The following is a 20523-nucleotide window of genomic DNA, read 5'->3' as shown; positions in this document are numbered from 1 at the left end:
CTTGACCCTAGCGCCATCGCCATCACCATTTTACAGAGGGGAAAACAGGTCCTGAGAGGTTAAGTAACTTACCAAAGATCATATAAACCAAGAGGTTGAAAAAGCATTCAAACTCAAATCTCTCATCACAACCCATACTATTTCTAAGTACAATCATGTGTAAAAGTGCTATAAATATTTGTAACATTATATTAATATTGGCTATTGTGTTATTATATATATTAAACTATAAGGACTCATTGGGAGCTTTCAGCTTCATTGCTCATGAAGATCTGAAGCCATCTGTAAGGAAGATGGCCCCTCCCTCTGGAGAAGAGTGCAATGATTCCTAAATTACACTTGGGCATTTCCAACCAAAGCCCTTCCCTAACTCACAAAGGGCCTGGCAGTGAAATTGCAAGCCTCCTCCTAACTTACTCTAACGTCACCTTCATGTGTTCCCAAAAGTTCCTTGGGGACCGTCTCCAAGACTTCAGAAGATGGTTGTAATCTGCTATAATTGTCTTTACCAGATGATCCAAAATGTCTCTTGAGACCGGTTTATATGTTCCATGTTTTTTGGCATCAAATATACCTGGAAAGAACATGTTTAATTACTGTAAGTTCTTCCTTGAATTCACAAATGTTGAGCACTGGACCACAAATGGTCCTGTCCACTTTGCCAGGACCAACCACACTTTTTATGCAATCAAATCTATCAATTTTTTCCATTTTTGTTTCTTCTTTTAGTACTTATGTTTAAATATGCCTTCTGTACCCTGGATTACATTAAAATATTAATCTTTATAGTTTAGTACTTCCATGTTTCTTTTTCAACATTTAAATCTTTATTCCATCTGAAGTTAATTTTTTATATTATCTGTGAGGTAAGGGAGTTAAATGTTGTTTTTTCAAGTGATTCTCCAATACTATTTCTTAATTAACTCATCCTTACCCCTACTGACTTTTAAAATATTTTACTATATTGTATGTTCGTATATGTATACTTATATCTGTTTCTGAACTTTGGTAACCTGTCAGACCTACAATTTTAACCAGTATATATAGGAAAGGAAAAAGAATAGTTACTTGCAAATATATTCACCCAGCTATTCCCTGGAGATGGCGGTGGGTGGCTCAGACAACAGAAATTTATTTTCTCATAGTTCCAGGTGCTAGAAATCCAAGATCAAAGTGTCAGCAGGTTTCGTTCCTCCTAAGGCCTCTTTTCTTGGCCTGCAGATGGCCACCTTTTCAGTGTGTCCTTACATGGTCTCTTCTCTGTGTACATGCATCCCTGGCGTCTATTCTTCTTCTTATAAGGACACCTGTAATATCAGATTAAGGTCCACCCATATTACTCCATTTAACCTTAATCACCTCTTTAAAGGCCCTATCTCCAAATACAGTCACATTCTGAGGTACTGGGGGGTAGGACTTCAACATATGAATGTGGGGAACACAGTTCAGTCCATAACACTGGCACAGAAGAAGCAACTAATAAAATTAACTATTATTAAGTATTAAATATGGGTTGGGCAGAGCAACTGAATATCAAGGCAACCATAATAGGAAAAATGTGACCAACTTAGCTTTTTTCCCCCTATTTGACCAAGAATAGATGTTTAATGTTTGAACAGTTGGGACACAAGAGAAAGCCTTGTCCAAAGAGCTACTGCTTCAAACCAGGTCAGAGGACACTTGAAGACTAGAGCACAATGGCTCAGCAGGTGGATGCTGTTAAGGGAACTGAATTGGCTAATGGCCTCCGCAAACCACAGGTTACTATTTTAAATGTCACAAAAGACCACAGAGCATGAAAAGATGAAAAATAAAACCAGTGTGGGTCCAACCTTCAAACAAGTAGAATTGAGTGACAGGGCAGTTTGGCTCCATGTGACTAAACTAAATTGCTGAGAACTAAGGCTGTCTTTGGGCTAGAGGTAGACTACAATCTTTTGTGTCTTGGGGCTCTCAGGATAGAAAACAGCTTTTTTTTTTTTCTATCCTTCTCACTAAAATCCTTTTTGCAGTCCTTGTAGAGTGAAACATCTGTGTGTTGGTCAAAGTCATGCAAAAGGGGCACTAACTCTAGTGCTACAGAATGTAAATATAAGAGGGCTTATTTGACACCACATACAAAAATAAACTCAAAATGGATTAAAGACCTAAATGTACTACCAAATATTATAAAGCTCCTAGAGGAAAACAGAGGCAGAACACTCTTTGACATAAATCACAGCAATATCTTTTTGGATCCATCTCCTAATGTAAAGGAAACAAAAGCAAAAATAAACAAATGGAACCTAATTAAACTAAAAAGTTTTTGCACATCAAAGGAAACCATCAACAAAATGAAGACAACCTACTGAATGAGAGAAAATATTTGCAAATGATATGACCAATAAGGGATTAATATCAAACATATATAAACAGCTCATACGACTCAACATCAAAAAAACCAAACCCAATTAAAAAACACACTGAAGAATTTGCAGCAACATGGATGGACCTCGAGATTATCATACTAAGTGAAGTCAGTCAGAAAGAGAAAGACAAATACCATATGATATCACTCATACATGGAATTTAAAACATTACACAAATGAACTTATTTACAAAACAAAAGCAGACTCACAGACATAGAAAACAAACTTATGGTTACCAAAGGGGAAAGGGAGATGGGGGAGAGGGATAAATTAGGAATTTGGGATTAGCAGATATGAACTGCTATATATAAAATAGATAAACAACAAGGTCTTACTGTATAGCACAAGGTACTATATTCAATATCCTGTAATAAACCATCATGGAAAAGAATATGAAAAAGAATACATATATATGTATAACTGAATCACTTTTCTGTACAGCAGAAACTAACAAAACATTGTACATCAACTATATGTCAATTTAAAAAATGGTCAGAAGAACTAAATAGACATTCTTCCAAAAAGGAAATGCAGACGACCAACAAGCACATGAAAAGATGCTCAGCATTGCTAATCATCAGGGAAATGCAAGTCAAAACCACAATGAGATATCACCTCACACCTGTCAGGATGGCTATCAACACAAATAACAAACGTTGGAGAAGATGTGGAGAAAAGGGAACCCGTGTAGACTGTTGGTGGGAATGTAAATTGGTGCAGCCACTGTGGAAAACAGTAGGGAGGTTTCTCAAAAAACTAAAAATAGAGCTACCATATGATCCAGCAATTCCACTCCTGGGTATGTACTGGAAAAAAACAAAAACACTAATTTGAAAAGATACATGCACCCCAATGTTCACAGCAGCATTATCTATAATTGCCAAGATATGGAAGTAACCTAAGTGTCCATCAATAGATGACTGGATAAAGAAGATGTGATGTATATATATACAATAAAATGCTACTCAGTCATAAAAAAGAATAAAATTTTGCCATTTGCAGCAACATGGATGGACTTAGAGGACATCATGCTAAGTGAAATAAGTTGGAGAAAGACAAATACTATCACTTATATCAGTTATATATATATATACTTATATATGTAAGTGTTGTATATCTAAAAAATATAACAAACTAGTGAATATATCAAAAAAAGCAGCAGACTTACAGATATAGAGAACAAACTAGTGGGTACCAGTGGGGAGGGGGGAGGGGCAATATAGGGGTGGGGAAGTGGGAGGTACAAACAACTGGGTATAAGATAGGCTCAAGGATGTATTGTAGATGAGGAATGTAGCCAATATTTTGCAATAACTGTAAATGCAAAGTAACCTTTAAAAATTGTATTAAATTTTTAAAAAATTTTTTGAATTAAAAAAAAAGAGGGCTTATTTGGGGAAAAAACTTCCAAGCAGATTTGAAGGAACAGAGCAATCCTCTGAGCTGCTGTTAGAGTAGAATGCTTAGGCTGGGCATAGCTGCACTGGACTCATCAGGGCCAAGCATTCAAGTAGAGAGTAGTCACCCAACTCCCATTACAATACAGAGTGACACTTCTGCACACTAATGCTCTATATAATTCGTAGGAAAAGACAGAGCAGGCAACTATGATGCTATGGAACACCCCTGAGGAAATGGCCTTGTTAGGAAGGGTATCCTCCAAAGCTCAGAAGCTTGTACCAGGTCATTCTCTTGTCAAGGGCTTCCAGGGCCCTCCAGAGGTATAGCCGGCTCAGTCAAGGAAAAAGAATAATCACATTACCTATCTATCAGCCATTGTAGGGGGGGTCAGGCAATCCTCAGTATGCATAAATGTCATTGGACTATTGGTCAGCTGAAATGGCAGCACAAAGGGTGACCAACTTTGTTTAAGAGCTTTCACATGGGTGTGGCCACACTGAGCCAGCTCCCTGCCAGGTGTGGAAAGAAGAGGCCTACAGGACTCTGCTCAGATTTGTATTAGGACCCAAGCTGTGATTTAAAAACAAAAACAAAACAAACAAACAAAAAAAAACCCCTCTGGAGTTAGACTGCCAGAAATGGCCATGAAAGTGGATCTCTAAGTTCCTTGTCATTGGAAGACCACCCACAGTCTCTTATTCCCAGAGCACAGATAGCTTCTGAGTTCACTAAATGAACAATTCCTTCCCTTTGACTTTCCTCTCTGCTTCAGATACTCAATTGCTCTCTGGGCAAATGATGGTCCAGAATCCTATCATTAACAGTATGAAAACAGTAAAGATGTTTCAAACATATATTATATAATTTACACTAAAGGAAGAGGGTCATTTTAACTGAAAGATCACATACATTTTTGGTAGTTACCAAAAAAATCTGATAATTCTCAAATTTTTATCTCCAGTTTTCATCACCTTCTCTTGATACAGACAGACATGTTCCCAACTACTGACTACCTCCATCTGAATTTATTTCATTCTAAACATATCCAAAACAAACTCATTTTTGTGAGTTGCAGTATCTACTTAAGTCATCCAAGCTAGAGGTCTCAGTCATCTTTGATCCCTAACACATCCTTATTAATTGGTCATCAATTCTTGTCAATTACACTCCCCAAATGCCTCTATAATCAATCTACTCCTCTTCATCCTTATTGTTCCTGCCTAATTCAGCATCTTCTCTTAAGTGAACAATTGCCCAGCCTCTAAACTAATCCTCTTGCCTCCAGTTTCATTTTAATTTTTGATCCAAGAACCACCCCTTTGAGGCATGGTAGAATTTAAGACTGACTTCTTCTGAACAAACTAATTTGCTTCAGGAGGAGAAAAGCAAGAATTCATTAGGCCTGATTCAAAACAGAGGAACGATAGAGTTAAGAAATAGAGGAACAAGTCTTTCCGGGTCAATGTGGCATGATGCTGTGGTTTGATCCAATGATTCTGGCAGAGTACTACGCATGTTATTGAGAGGAGAGGGAGGGAGATTTCTTGATGGGAGATGGAAAGACAGAGGGAAAATGGCTGCTCAACGAGTGAGTTAAATTAGCTAAGAATCTAATAAGATTCAAAATGGGTGGCTATTAGCTTCCCTTAATGTGCAAAATAACTTGGGTATGTACCTACTCTAAAAATTATACACAATTTTTAACTTATAGAGAAAAAATTACTCCTAAATCCACCACCCTAATAATGATTACTATGTCTGTGCATGCCCTTTCCAGTCTCTGTCCACTGCACACACAGCTGCAATCATAGCCTTCATCTTGGGTAAATATATAGAATTATATACCACAAGATTTGATAAGTTAGAAAAACAACTGACCTTACTTAATCTCAAGCATTTCACTTGAGGAATTTTCAATCTGGGGTACATCATTCATTAGAGAGTAGTTCCTGCTGCTGAAGAGTGAAGTTGCAGCTTGAGTTGTACCTACACAATATTATACAAAAGAGAAGTGCAGAATTTGGTAAGGTGCTGTAGATTAAAAATTAGTGGACCCCAGATTTGGGGGAAATGCCTAAAGTCTAGAAAATAAAAAAAGAGACTCTTACCTTCATAACACATTCTGGCTTTTATTAGCAGCATCCTTAAAAAGGAGTTAATAATGTCTACTTCACAGGGCTTTTGTGAGGAGTAAGTGCACTGTAAACTATAAAAAATGATACACATGTCAGGAAAAATGCTTAGTATCACTCATAAGTCTCTCACCAAACTCCAAACTTCCTATCTTGGTATCTCCCCACCCCACCCCACCCCACCCCCGCAATGCTATAATACAGAGGCAGAAAGACAGTTCTGTTGAAGCTGAGAGAAATAACAAACCAATTTCTCCTGGGATTGTCAGGGACATTTTACCAAGAGTTTTACAGGGGTAATAATGGGGATCTGGGAGCTATATTTAATATTTATAAAAATCTAACCTGAAATTATCCTGTTATCAGCAGTAAAGCTTTACAAGATAAATAAAACATGAAGATTTTATTTCTTGGTTTTATTTTCCTTTTAAATGGAATTATATAAAACAAGTATGCATCTCATAGAAAAATTAACTGTTGCTTTATTTAATAAATATTATGTGAGGCCCATAATAACCACAGAGGACAAAAAGATGAATAAAATAAGTCATAATCCTTGCCTTTAAGGAACTCACAGTGCAATTAAGACAGATTAAGTTTAATGCACAGGTATAATACTACATGGCAAGGGAAATAATAAGGACAATCACAACAAAGGGAATAAATGCAGGACTCTTAACCTAGGCTTGAGTGGTGCTGAGTAGTCAGGAAGGGCTTCCCGGAGGAAGTTAAACCTTAGAAGACTTCTGGAAGTTATCCAGGGAAAGGCTGTGTGTGAAGGAAGATGGGGAGGCCAGATGATATCTCCAGGCAGAGGGAGCAATGCATGCAAAAGACCAAAGGTGAGAGAAAACATGTTACCAAGAAACTGTGGTTCAATAGGGCCCCAATGTAGAATTAGGGTACAGGAGTGACAGAGATAGGATGTGGAGATGATAGCATTAAACCCCAACTTTTATTTCAAAAATGTTCACACCTAGAAAACACTTGAGAAAATAGTGCAATGAGTGTCTATATTCTGTTCACCTAGATAATATGGGTTGGGGTGGGGGAAGAGAGAATGAATGAATGAACTAATTAATTTGGCAAAATGTTAATAATCAATTAGTGGTAGAGAATTCTAACATTCTTGAGATCCTCCTTTTCCCCCAACCTATAAATGTACATCTTTCAATTATCTTTCCTCTATTTTTTCCTCCTCTCTACTCTTTGGAAACTTTGGAGATTAACTGGTTATAAAAACATTCTGTTATGCATATTCTAGGAATACCTAGTCCAGTAAACCAGTGTGTCTCAAACTGTTTTTCGTGACCAACCCCCTAAGGAACATTTTCAGACATTTATTTTCTAATTGCCTCCCTCAGGAAATTTTAATATACAGATATACTATATATCTGGTCCCTCTCTCTCTCTTTCTCTTTACACATTAAAGAGTAAGATTTTTTAATATCCCAAGAATGAAAAAACTGCCCACTTACAGGCAATGTCACTACCACTGAGAACACAAAAGAGGAATAAATCAGATTATAAACTCCTATTTCAATTAGTTTTTAGAAACAATATTATTATATGAATCACTTATATAAATTAAAGTAAGATAAACTCTAAGATTTCTAACAAAAAAGTTAACTCCTAATGTTTTATTTCAGTTCTTCTAAGAAAATTTTTTTAATTGCAAGCCACTTGGCCATAGACCCCATATTTATATGCTCCAGAGAACCTAGTATGGTGGTAAAAGACCTAATAAGTCAATTATCATCTGGTCCTGAAAAAATGAATTAAATAACATAAGTCCCTGTTGGGAGACGTTAGGGGAGGAGCATTGCAATCCCAAGTAGTTTGGGGGCAACAGAAGGACCTAATCAAGGCAAGTGCTGGAGAAAGAGAATGCTCTTCGTAGGAGGCAGAGAAACTTAGACAGGTGTTTGAATGAGAATGTTGTATTGAAGAAAAACTCTACCAGTAACACTGTTTTACCACAGTCTAGAGCAGTGCTGTCCAGTAGAAATTTAATGTGAGCAGTCTATGTAATTTTATTTTAGAAGCTACATTTAAAAAGTAAAAAAGAAACAAGTGAAAATAAATTTAATAATAGATTTTAATTAAAATATTGTCACTTTTAGATAAATGAACTATAGTACATTTCATACACTGGAATGTTATTCGGCGCTAAAAAGAAACGAGCTATCAAGCCATGAAGACATGGAAGAATCTTAAATGAATATTATTAAGTGAAAGAAGCCAATCTGAAAAGGCTACTCACTGTATGACTTTCTGGAAAGGGCAAGACTATAGACAATAAAAAGTTGTTAGCAGTTTGGGGAGAAGAGATAAACAAGTGAAGCACAGTGAAACTATTCTGTATGATACTATAATAGTGGATACGTGTCATTATACATTTGTCAAAACCTATAGAGTGTACAACACCAAGAGTAAACCCTAATGTAAATATGGACTTTGGGTGATAATTTGTATCAATTATAACTAATCAGTTATAACAAGTGTAACTCCCTAGTGCAGGGTGTTGATGGTAAAGGAGGCTGGTGGTGGGGGGGACATATAGAACTCTCCAAATTTTTTGCTCAATTTTTCTGTGAATCTAAAACTACTCTAAAAAGTAGTTTTATTTAAAGTATATATATAAAGTATATATTATATAACATTTTAATGTGCAATCAAGATAAAATATTATTAAATGAGATATTTTACATTTTTTTTTACAGTAAATCTTTGAAAACCAGCACGTATTTTACACTTACACCATTTCTAATTTATATTAACAACATTTCAAGTGCTCAAAAGCCACTTATAGCTATGGATAGCGTAAGTCTAAAGCAGTGGCAGCACCAAGCCACACTGGATACACATATAAGGAAAAAATGTTTTGCTCTGCAACTGCAGCTTCCAAACAACCCTTTGAATCTTCCTTCCACCCAGATTGTTGGCTCTCAGCTCCTCTCACATAGATATTCAGGAGCATCTTGCCAGAGAGTCCCCTCCCCAGTCCAGCCCTCCAGGCAGTATCACTCCAAAGACTTTCTTTTATGGGACTCTGTCTAAAAGAGAGGCATGGAACACTGAAGAATAGAAGGAATTTATCACACCAGAGTTTCCTGAAAATACCTCATTAATATTAGGTGTACTCCTCATTAATAACAGGAGAAAAAGCTTTCAAGTCCTGTACACTGTGCAAGAAAATGAAGAATTTATTAAAATGCACAGCAGATTTAAATGCTACCTAGAAAATAGGTACTTAAGAAAAAAGTAGTTTTGTCATTATGGAAATAAATAACTAGCCTTTGCCTCAGTTGGTGGGGAATATTTACATTTCCTTGCAACTAGAAACATTATTTATTTATATTTCCTAGCAACATTCCTAGAACTAATGTACAGACCTGTCTGCATGCCATGAAACATTATAATCTACTCGTGCTCTAAATGCTATTGCAAAGATGTGGGTGCACTTTAGCTCAGAAAAGTTAGCTGTCATTTGAATTAGAAAAGGCACTATGTTAAATGAGTCTGCCTTTTCATATTCATCACTTTCAAGTTCTATCACTCACAGAAATGAGGAAAAAAAGCATTTATTTGCTTACCATTTCTAACAGCTCTTCCAAATGAAGGGAAAGGAAAAAACCAGAAAGTGGACCAATTATAACAGAATAAAAGGGCAGTCCCACAGAATCCTGCAAAGAAAAGAGCATAACATAAAGCAGAATGTACACATATCATGTAAGCTTTATTTATAATTACAAAAATCATTATTAAATGTCTAACTCCCATCTGAGTCCTCTTTGAAATAAAGGAAGAAATTTAAAAATAAATATATAAAACTGGTATTTACCTGTATATGGCATTTTTAAAACTAAAAAGTCTACATGAAAAGTCAAAAATTTTCCATCTTTATATCTAAACCTTTTCAAATAAGTATCTTAATATAATTTAATTAAATGACATGATTACCTGGGATTTGATTTAAAATACTCCAAAAAAGAAAAATGATAATAAAAGTTGGAGAAATATATAAGAATGACAGAATGCCATTAACTGGTGAAGCTGAATGATGGGTACTTGGGACTGTGTTATACTTTTCTCTCAACTTGTACACAGCTTATATCTAAAGTTGTCCAAATAAAAAAAGTTCAAAAATGGTTGGTGGGGGCTTCCCTGGTGGCGCAGTGGTTGAGAATCTGCCTGCCGACGCAGGGGACACGGGTTCGTGCCCCAGTCTGGGAAGATCCCACGTGCCGCGGAGCGGCTGGGCCCGTGAGCCATGGCCGCTGAGCCTGTGCGTCCGGAGCCTGTGCTCAGCAACGGGAGCGGCCACAACAGTGAGAGGCCCATGTACCAAAAAAAAAAAAAAAAATTGTTGGTGGTAAGTTTTTAAATATATGATTATCTTTAACAACAACAACAACAGAAAAGTTAATTGGTTGTCTCTGACTCAAGGCATGGCATGGGAGATTTACTATTTACTTACACTTTCTTAAATTGTTCAAGTGTTTTTATCAAACATTGTTTTATCAATGAAAAAAATCTATATACACACAATGTATGTATGTATGTAACACACATACACCCCCAGACATGTACATACACGTGCATATATATGATAAATATACATTTTAATATAATATATATGTAAAATATATAACTATATATATAATTACATTATATACACATGTGTGTGTGTGTGTCTTGTTAAGTACAGAGCATTTAACTCTTCCTGAAGATACTGCTATGCATTTAGCTCTGCACCTAGTCAGCTGTGGGTCTTTAGGCAAGTCACTTCTGAGTCTTCCTAAGAGTAACGCATAAATGAGAAAATACATTTGAAAATGCCTAGCGCAGCGTCTGGCACCATACAGGTATTCACTCAGTGCTGGTTTAAATGACATTTAATATGTGGGGAGAACCATATTTATTATGGAGGTAGGCCTGCCCCTAACATTTGAGGGACCATGAGCAAGAGGAGAAACAGATGCAAACAGCCCATGATCTGTTCTCCTCCTTCCACCCAACAGAGGGCCTCACACACATTTGTGTGGCTATCCCAACAAACTTGATCAAGCTCCACCACCCACAACAGCTGGCCTTTACCACTCCTGAGGCCTAGGTGTGGGCACACTTATCCTGTCTATAACTGAAGAAGAGCCAGCACAGGCCCTGGAAGTGGGCTTCCAGCTATCTGTCAGGGAATTTCAAGAAACCCTGGTAGCTAGAGTATCCTCTGGAATGTGTGTGTGTCAATGGGTGGTGGGGCAGGTGGAGAGTAGTGGGGAGAGTACTCTTAGAATATCTTGGCCCCTGGGAAGGGATGTAACTGGAGAATGGTCACAGTGGGTCCTTTCAAAGCAAAGGACCCAGGGCGGGGGACCCAGGGGCCTGGTTTAAAAGCAGCACTGATTAGAGACGAGGTGTTGTATTGAATCACTCAACAGAGTAGCAGTCAGAAAACATGGACTCTTGCCCAGCCCTACCACTAACTTCTTGTGTGACCTTAAGCCAATGTCTTTACCTAGCCATGCCTCAATTTTCTCATACATCCATTCAATTAATAATTATTGGGCTCCAACTATGGGACAGGCATGCATCTAGATACTGTGGATAGACATAGAATTTAATAGACAATAGTCCTTGCCCTCAAAGACTTACCATTTTGGTAGAGAACCATAAAGATACCTAGGGCAAACATATTCCAAACAAAGGGTCTCTTCCAAATCAAAATTTTCATGATTAATCTTGGAAGTTGACACATTCATTAAATATAAATCACAAAAGAATCCTAAGAGGAAAAAGAAATAGCATATGTTAAATTATAATGCAACATTATAAAGAGTGCAAAGCATGACTTTTATGATCCATTCTCTAATATAACAGAATAAGCACTCCACAACTGCTGCTCTAATTTGAATCACGAGAATCATCACTAATCTCCAAATATGCCATTTTCTTTATATTATTACTGATTTAATCATGTATATTTTATATAGAAGATAAATTTATATGAGATATGATCACAAAGCATTTATCCACATTAATTTAATATAATGTATCGGATGCGTTTTAAATGGTTAATGAGTTTTATTAAATGATAAATATAGCAAAGGAATTTACATAAAGATATGAATAGAGTGTGCTGTATAAATAGTCTAAGAATAGTTAATATTTATGCCAAACCAATTAAGACTGGATGCAGCTTCCTGACTACAACAACTATAGAATGTCTGGGGTAATGGCAGAGAATTTGGTCAGATGATTAGGAGTCAAGTGAGAAGAGCCAGAAGATCTTGGATAAGACAGCGAAAAATTTTTTTTCTGAAAAGGTAGGTAGTTAAGTAATAACGGAACTTAGTTCTTGTTTACTTCCAGTCTGACCTAAAAGCAGTTACACAAGAAGAGCCTCAAAGCTCAGATCATTCTAGCCACTGCATCGTACACCTCAAAGTTGAGGAGTTTCCCATTTATCAGAAAATATCCAGTATAAGGGAGTATTTATACTTGCTAGATCTCACAATTAGAATAATCTCAGGGTACAGTGAATTTCTAGATGTAAATCAAAGCGCCAATAATGCAATGCGACCAAGTTCTACCTTCTATGTCTCTGTTCAAAATAAACGAGATAGAACAGCGTGCACTGTCCAAGCTTTACCAGTAGCATAGCTTTTTATTGCAGCTACTTCCACTAGATGGCACTAAAGACTCAGCCTCTTGGAAAAAAAGAATCAGAAAGCAAAAATGACCTACTGAAATAAACAATAAATTTCTCCAATCATCTATCCTGTCATTATGATCAGTTTCTTAGAAATTAAACATGAATCTAGGCCATTTATTCACATATGGAACATTTAGTAAACCATACTATGAGACATGTGCCCAATGTTGGGAATGCAGAAATAAAACACTGTCCCTTGTTCTTAGTGTGGGAGGGGTGGGGTGTAGTGAGGGCAGCGGGCAGAAACGGACAAGCAAGTATAATTGAAATGCAGAATGTTAAAGGCTTATTAGAGGTCATCACAGAGTACCAAGGGTAGCACATAGAGCAGCACGTAATAAAGACTTGATCAATGAAGGATTCCTAGAAAAGCTGACGTCTGAAACCTGAGCTTTGACCAATGGGTAGGAATTAACTAGGCAAGGAGAATGAGCAGGGTGTCCTAAGCAAAGCAAGTAGCTTGTACAATTATAAAAGAGGCAGAAGCTCAGGGTGCATGGTGAGATCAGGGTGGGGCAGTGCAAGAAATGAACTTGGCTGGGCTGGCAGAGGTAGAGTCAAACCCCTACTAGAAGATAATCCACATGAGAGCAGGGATTTTTGCTTGTTCTACACAATGATAAATCCTGGCAGAGTCAAAAGTCCCTCCCTTCACAGAATTGATTATTCTAGTGGAGAGCAAGCCACGAAGACATTTGGGGAAAACATATTCCAGGTGCTTAAATGATATTTGATGAATAAATGAAGGTACTGAATAGCCAATGAAGATCATGATCAAAATGTAGTTTCAGAAAGATCTCTAACAGGATTATAGCGAATGGATTGGAAACACTAATTTGTAATCCAAACAAAGTATGATAAGAATTTGAAGTAAAGCAGGAAGAGCAGGGAGGGAGCTGCTCCCTGAAGTGGGCTGGAGCTTTCACCTGCAAATCCCACAACAACCAAGGGAAGATGAAAAGTTTTTTTATTTTTATTTTTTAAACAGTGGAGGAGGGCTAAAGGGCCCTGGGAAATAACGTTTAAAAGTCACATAGAGGAAGTAGTACACCGCAAGGAGAAAGAAAAGGAGTGATTAGAGGGGCAGGAAGAGGAGAGAAGATCAAGAAGAGTGTTACAGCAACCAAACAGGGGGAAGTTTCAAGAAGAAATTGTCAATGTCAAAAGCTAGAGCAAATTCTATAGATAATAGCTGAAAAGTATCCACTGGATACAGCAAGTGGGAAGTTATCAGAGACTTTGGCAACAGCAATTTCAGGGAATGGTGAGAGGAAAAGCCAGACTGTACTCTGTTTAGGAGTAAAATGTGAGGAGAATTAGAGAAACAAGTGTAGACTATTCTTTTTAAGAGGCAGAGCAAAATCAGGAGCTCAAGACAGGTTGTAGGGTAGAAGAAGAGAGTGAAGCATGGGTATGAGCTGAAAGAAAATCCACCAGCAAGTATGATATCAATTACATGTGGAATCTGAAAAAGCCAAACTGATACAAACAGACTAGACTGGTAGTTACTAGGGGTAGGTGGCAGGGGAAAACAGGAGATGGTGATCAAATGTACAAACTTACAGTTATAAGAGGAATAAGTTCTGGGGATCTAATGTACAGCATGGTGATTACAGTTAACAATAGTGTGTTGTATAGTTGAAAGTTGCTGAGAGTGGATCTCAAAGGTTCTCACCACAAAAAAGAAATGGTAATTATGTGGTATGATGCAGGTGTTAGCTAAGCTATGTTGGTAATTATTTTGTAATACATAAATGTATCAAATCAACAAGTTGTACACCTTAAACTTATACAGTATTATATGTCAAATATATCTCAATGAAGCTAGAAATTTTAATTTAATTTTTTAAAAAAGGAAGTATGAAGAGAGAGGAGGAGGAGGCAGATGAGACTGGGCTTCAGAACACAGATCTTAGGAGAAAGGACTGTCCTTGCTCTGAAATAAGGAAGGAGGAAGGATGGTGAGTGACAGAAACAGCTATAATGTTGAAAGATAAGTCCGACATGGCTCTCTGGTTCACTTTCTATACATTCACTCCATGGCTGGTGGTGATGATCAGGCATACTGTCTAGTCCAGACCTGCCTGGTTTCCTGATGGGTCATCTTGCCTTCCTAGTCTTCTTGTCTTTGGTACATTCCCTGTCTTGGGCTACAGGAGTGGGCTGAAACTCCTTAGACACCTTGATGGACCTGGTCACTTACATCAGTCCTGTTCCTCTGATCCCATGACTGCACTTCCCTATAACTATTTTCTGCCTGGGGTCCCCAGAAAGATGAAGCAGTATGTGAGCATGGAACAAAACACTAATTCTTGGAAAGTAGAATACTTATATAATCCTCTCCCTTAATCTCACCCCATATCATTTATGGTCTGCATTATCCACAAAACTCTTGGTTGCAGGTCATCCCATTTGTTCTACTTTGAGATCATTTATTTGCCTCATCACTAGTAAGTCTTTATTAGATGTCTACTGTGTAGGCACAGGATTGGTTGCCAAGGGTTTTTCATCTTAATAGACAAAGAATGTATGTGTGTATGTGTATATATATGTATACATATATCAATACATGCATAATAAATAAAAAGGTTTAATACCAGATGTAGCACAAACTGAAAAGTGGAAAGTATACGGAGAAGAGCTATTGGAGTCAAATCTGGAGCTCTGAAATAACAGGGAAAGTTTCACGGAAGTAGTGTGAAGCAGCGTAACATAGAAGGAAGGGTATGTTTCAGAAATTGGTTGCATTTCTTTACACTAACAATGAAATATCAGAAAGGGAATGTAAAAAAAACAATACCTTTTAAAATGGCACCAAAAAAAATTAAATACTTAGGAACAAACCTGACCAAGGAAGTGAAAGACTTATACGCCAAGAACCATAAAATATTAATACAGGAAACTGAAGATGATTCAAAGAAATGGAAAGATATCCCACACTCTTGGATGGGAAGAATTAATATTGTTTAAATGGCCATACTAGCCAAAGCAGTCTACAGATTTAATGCAATCCCTATCAAATTACTCATGACATTTTTCACAGAACTAGAACAAATAATCCTAAAATTTATATGGAACCATAAAAGACCCAGAATTGCCAAAGCAATCCTAAGGAAAAAGCACAAAGCTGGAGGCATAACCCTCCCAGACTTCAGACTTAACTGTTAATTGTTAACTGTACTACAAAGGTACAATAATCAAAACAGCATGGTACTGGCATAAAAACAGACATATGGATCAATGGAACAGAATAGAGAGCTCAGAAATAAACCCACACACCTACAGTTAATTAATCTTCAACAACGGAGGCAAGAATACACAATGGAAAAAAGTCTCTTCAGCAAGTTGTGTTGGGAAAGTTGGACAACCGCATGAAAATCAATGAAGTTAGAACATACCCTCACACCATATACAAAAATAAACTCAAAATGGCTTAAAGACTTACAAATAAGACATGACACCTTAAAACTCCTAGAAAAGATCATAGGCAAAACATTCTCCGACATAAATCATACCAACGTTTTCTTAGGTCAGTCTCCCAAGGCAATAGAAATAAAAACAAAAATAAACAAATGAGACCTAATCAAACTTACAAGCTTTTGCACAGCAAAGGAAACCATCAACAAAATGAAAAGACAACCCACCGAATGGGAGAAAATATTTGCAAATGATGCAACAGACAAGAGATTTCCAAATCTCTGTAATTTCCAAAGTATACTCATACAACTCAACAACAACAAAAAACAAACAACCCAATCAAAAGATGGGCAGAAGACCTAAATAAACATTTCTCCAAAGAAGAAATACAAATGGCCAACAGGCATATGAAAAGATATTCAACACTGCTAATTATTAGAGAAAGGCAAATCAAAACTATAATGAGGTACCACCTCACACTGGTCAGAATGGCCATTGTTAAAAAGTCTACAAATAACAAATGCTGAAGAGGGTGTGGAGAAAAGAGAATGCTCTTATACTGTTGGTGGAAATGTACGTTGGTGCAGTCACTATAGAAAAACAGAATGGAGATTCCTCAAAAAAACTAAAAATAGAATTACCATATGATCCAGTAATCCTACTCCTGGGCATATAACCAGACAAAACTATAATGCAAAAAGATACATGCACCCCTATGTTCACAGCAACACTATTCACAATAACCAAGACATGGAAACAACCTAAATGTCCACTGACGGATGAATGGATAAAGAAGATGCAGTACATATATATAACACAATGGAATACTACTCAGCCATAAAAAAGAACAAAATAATGCAATTTGCAGCAACATGGATGGAACTAGAGATTATCATACTAAGTAAAGTCAGTCAGAGAGATAAAGACAAATACCATATGATATCACTTATATGTGGAATCTAAAATATGACACAAATGAACTTATCTACGAAACACAAATAGACTCACAGACATAAAGAACAGACTTGTGGTTGCCAAGGGGGAGGATAGGTTGGGGAGGGATGGAGTGGGAGGCTGAGGTTAGCAGATGTAAGCTATTATACATAGAATGGATAAACAACAAGGTCTTTACTGTATAACACAGGGAACTATAGTCAATATCCTGTGATAAACCATAATGGAAAAGAATGTATATACATGTATAACTGAATCACTTTGCTCTACAGCTTAATTTAACACAACATTGTAAAACAACTATACTTCAATTAAAAAAAGAAAAAGTCAATTAAAAAAAAGAAGTGGGAGGAATTGGGAGATTGGGATTGACATATATTCACTAATGATACTATGTATAAAATAGATAACTAATGAGAACCTACTGTATAGCACAGGGAACTCTACTCAATGCTCTGTGGTGACCTAAATGGGAAAGCCGAAAAAGAGGGGATATATGTATACATATAGCTGATTCACTTTGCTGTATGGTAGAAACTAACACAACACTGTAAAGCAACTATACTTCAATAAAAATTAATTTAAAAAAAAGAAAAAGAGAAGGTATGTTTAAATAATAAAGGTGGAAGAATTCTGAAGACAAAATTGGATAAGGCCAAGAAGCGTTCTTGGCAACGTTTAGGTAAACTAAAAGGCAAGATTTACGGATCTATTAAGGAATCCAGATTTTATTCTATGGGGATTGGGAGCTACAGAAGCTTTTAGAATGAAGACTGATTTGTATCATATTTTTACAATTAATTTGGAAAAACTATAAATTCAACTGAGAAAAAATGGAGGGCAGGAATGATTCAGAGACTAGTCTAATACTTGAAGTAAGGGTGATAATGTCCTTATCCTCAGAAAATTCTTCACAGTAAGGTATTGGCAGTGGGGATGGAAAAGGTATCTGCCTGGATATGGAAAAAGAGAAAGAAGGCCAAGAGCACTATAAGGTTTCAAACTGGAGGGAAGGGAGAAGGATGATATCCTTGAGAGAATAAAATAGGAAAATTCAAAGAGCATAGTTTGGTGAATAAAGAAGCTCAATGAAGTTTAAGATATGCAGTGCTTAAGGTGATGGGCCACATTTGAGCACAGGTTTATAACAGATGGCTGTGACCAAAGCTCAGGAGAGGTCAGTACTGAAAATGTGAATCTGAGGATCATCTGTATAAGAAGAAAAGGTAAAGTGGAGGACGGAGAAAGTGAGAAGCAGTCCAGGAGACGAGAAGGCCAGGAGAGTACTTCAGAAGGCAAGGGGGAAAGCAAGTTTTAAGCATGAAGAAGTACATAACAATGGTGAATACTAAAGAGACTGTTGTGAGAAAAGGCCAGTGACATGGTCACTTGTGACCCACAAGAGAAGTCTCAACAGGAAAGAGGAGTCAGTTTATTTGGGGGAGGAAAAAAATGGGTGGCGATGGTGATAATGAGAAGACCATGATGAAAGCAGAAAGTGAGATTACTCTTCCAAAATGTAGTGGTGAGAGTCACAAAGGTCAGTAAGTTGACAGGCAGCCTAGTCAAGGGAGGATTTGGTAGAAGAACATGCTAGTAAAGGACTGACTGAAAATGTAGGAATAGTAAGGTTTTGAGAAGGCAGGAAAGGTTGGAATCAAGAGCAAAAGTCCTGTGGGGTTAAACTTGGAATAGAAGAAAAGCGGTCAGGAGAGGTCTGAAAGGAGGTGTGATGAATCATAGATTTTTTTAGTAAAAAGTGAGAGAGTTGCTTTTCTTACTCAATTAAAGGCAGTTACTTGCTGAGTATATAAAGGATTCAATGCTTAAGAAGCTGGGGAAGGAAAGGGTAGAGAGGTGGTTGCGCTAGAATCTTAAACATGGCGTCATAAGACAGAGTTCAAGTCTCAGATGTGTTACCGTGGGCTGGCCACCAAACTTGAGACTTCCCTCAGAGAGTTTTTCAAAGATTAAGTAAGATAATAAACATGTAAATTATAAAGCACTTTTTAAACAAGAGAAGCTTGGAACATCTACCATGGGAAATATGATAGAGCATAAATAAGAGATGAAGCAAAGCATGACTGGGCATCAGGGAGGGTTGAGGTGAAGTTCAGAGCAAGAATATATAGCAAACCCAAGTCTGCACAGTTTTTGTGACTTACCCCAACATACTGGAGAGGAGAAAGCAGATTCTGAGCCAGCAGGTATGGAGAAGGACAAGAAGCTGAAGAAATCTAGGTAAGGACTATTTTAAGACCTTTGTAGGCATGCTCACTTTTGGAAATTACATGTAATTTACATATAAAAGTGGCATTTGACTCACTGACATGTTATATTTTGGATATGGCCAAACATTTCAATTTTTATTTTATAGTTTCTTTTCATATTTCAGAGTCAAGTTTTTGTTCGTTTGTTTCAGATTCCATATTTCTTAAAGCTTAGGCTCTAGGCTCTGTGTCTACAGCATGAAATGGATAGTGAAGACATCAATGAGACAGTTGCCCATTGAGTCCAAATCAAGTAGGGAAAGTCATTAACAAAGCAAGCAATGAGATAGATAATCAGACATCCTACACAGGCTTAAGATAAGGAGAACAAGTGGAGGGTAAGGAGCCAGAGCGTTACCATTTCTGTAATTCTAGAGATACAAGTCCTAGATCCCAGGTGTAGCAAATCCCCCAGAAGGCCAAATCAGGAGACTCCTCGTAAGGCCACTATAAGAAGACAAAGAAACTGTGAAGGAAAGAGTGCCTGATGTGTTCATCTTCCCATTAGTTTGTGAGCCCACAAAGGACTCATCCCTCTTTAACACCTTCCACTATCCCATTGTGACCGGTCACGGGCCGCCCCTGATTGATAAAAACAGCGGACAAACTTGCCCTGCTTCTCTTACACAAAACTGTAGAATTCTGGATGACAAACAACCCCTTAGTCATCTGCACCTCTGGCCCCGACGGACGAAACAACGGCTTCTCAAGCCCCAGGGAATCTGGAGTCGAGCTCCCGGGCGCTGGCCGAACGAAGGCAACGCTAGACCTGGGTCCAACGGTCTCCCTGACGCGTCCTCAGAACCAGTCTGGCCCGGAAAATGCCAGGAGCCGGCAAGCCGCTTCTAGAAGCTCTGGTAACCAGCACGCTAGGCCTCGGGGACTCCTTAACTAAAATAAGCTGGGAGGCCCAGAGGGGAACTCGCAGGCTCTCAGCCGTGCCGAGGAAAAAACGCCAGTCGCGAGGTCCGAAGCCTCGGGAAACAGGAAATCTCCCCCGCTTCAACTCCCAGCAAGCCCTGGGCAGAGCTCGGGACCACCTGACAGCGCCACCCACCAATGAGAGGGCGCAGGCTGGGTTGGTGGGACCAATCCGAGGGCGCAAAGGAGGCCGTCCCCGTGGCACATCAGCGCGGCTTTCTAAGTGGTACTCTGGCCTCTCTGGTCGCCACAGCCGTAGAGAGGGGGGCAGTCGCCGTGAAATGGTGACGCTGGCTATACTATGC

At 37.9% G+C, this 20523-nt stretch overlaps 1 long non-coding RNA gene across 3 annotated transcripts in view; it reads right to left on the bottom strand.

The window, feature by feature from the left end:
- Nucleotides 1-20282, bottom strand: part of LOC131742963 (uncharacterized) — a 35387-nt gene extending 15105 nt beyond the window's left edge. For 2 of the 3 annotated variants that reach the window (XR_010840671.1, XR_010840669.1), the window contains exons 1-7: nt 19924-20282; nt 11597-11726; nt 9538-9627; nt 5918-6015; nt 5688-5795; nt 1069-1307; nt 429-574 (exon numbers count right to left, since the gene is read on the bottom strand). This is a non-coding gene — a long non-coding RNA (uncharacterized lncRNA). Of the gene's footprint in view, nt 1-417; nt 575-1068; nt 1308-5687; nt 5796-5917; nt 6016-9537; nt 9628-11596; nt 11727-19923 lie in introns of all 3 variants that reach the window. The other variant, XR_009331624.2, reaches the window with a different exon arrangement.
- Between the last annotated feature and the right edge of the window lie 241 nt (nt 20283-20523).

The sequence above is a fragment of the Kogia breviceps genome, chromosome 1, assembly GCF_026419965.1.
Source record: "Kogia breviceps isolate mKogBre1 chromosome 1, mKogBre1 haplotype 1, whole genome shotgun sequence".
In the NCBI taxonomy this organism is placed as follows: domain Eukaryota; kingdom Metazoa; phylum Chordata; class Mammalia; order Artiodactyla; family Physeteridae; genus Kogia; species Kogia breviceps.
This window is presented reverse-complemented; position numbering and strand designations above follow the sequence as displayed.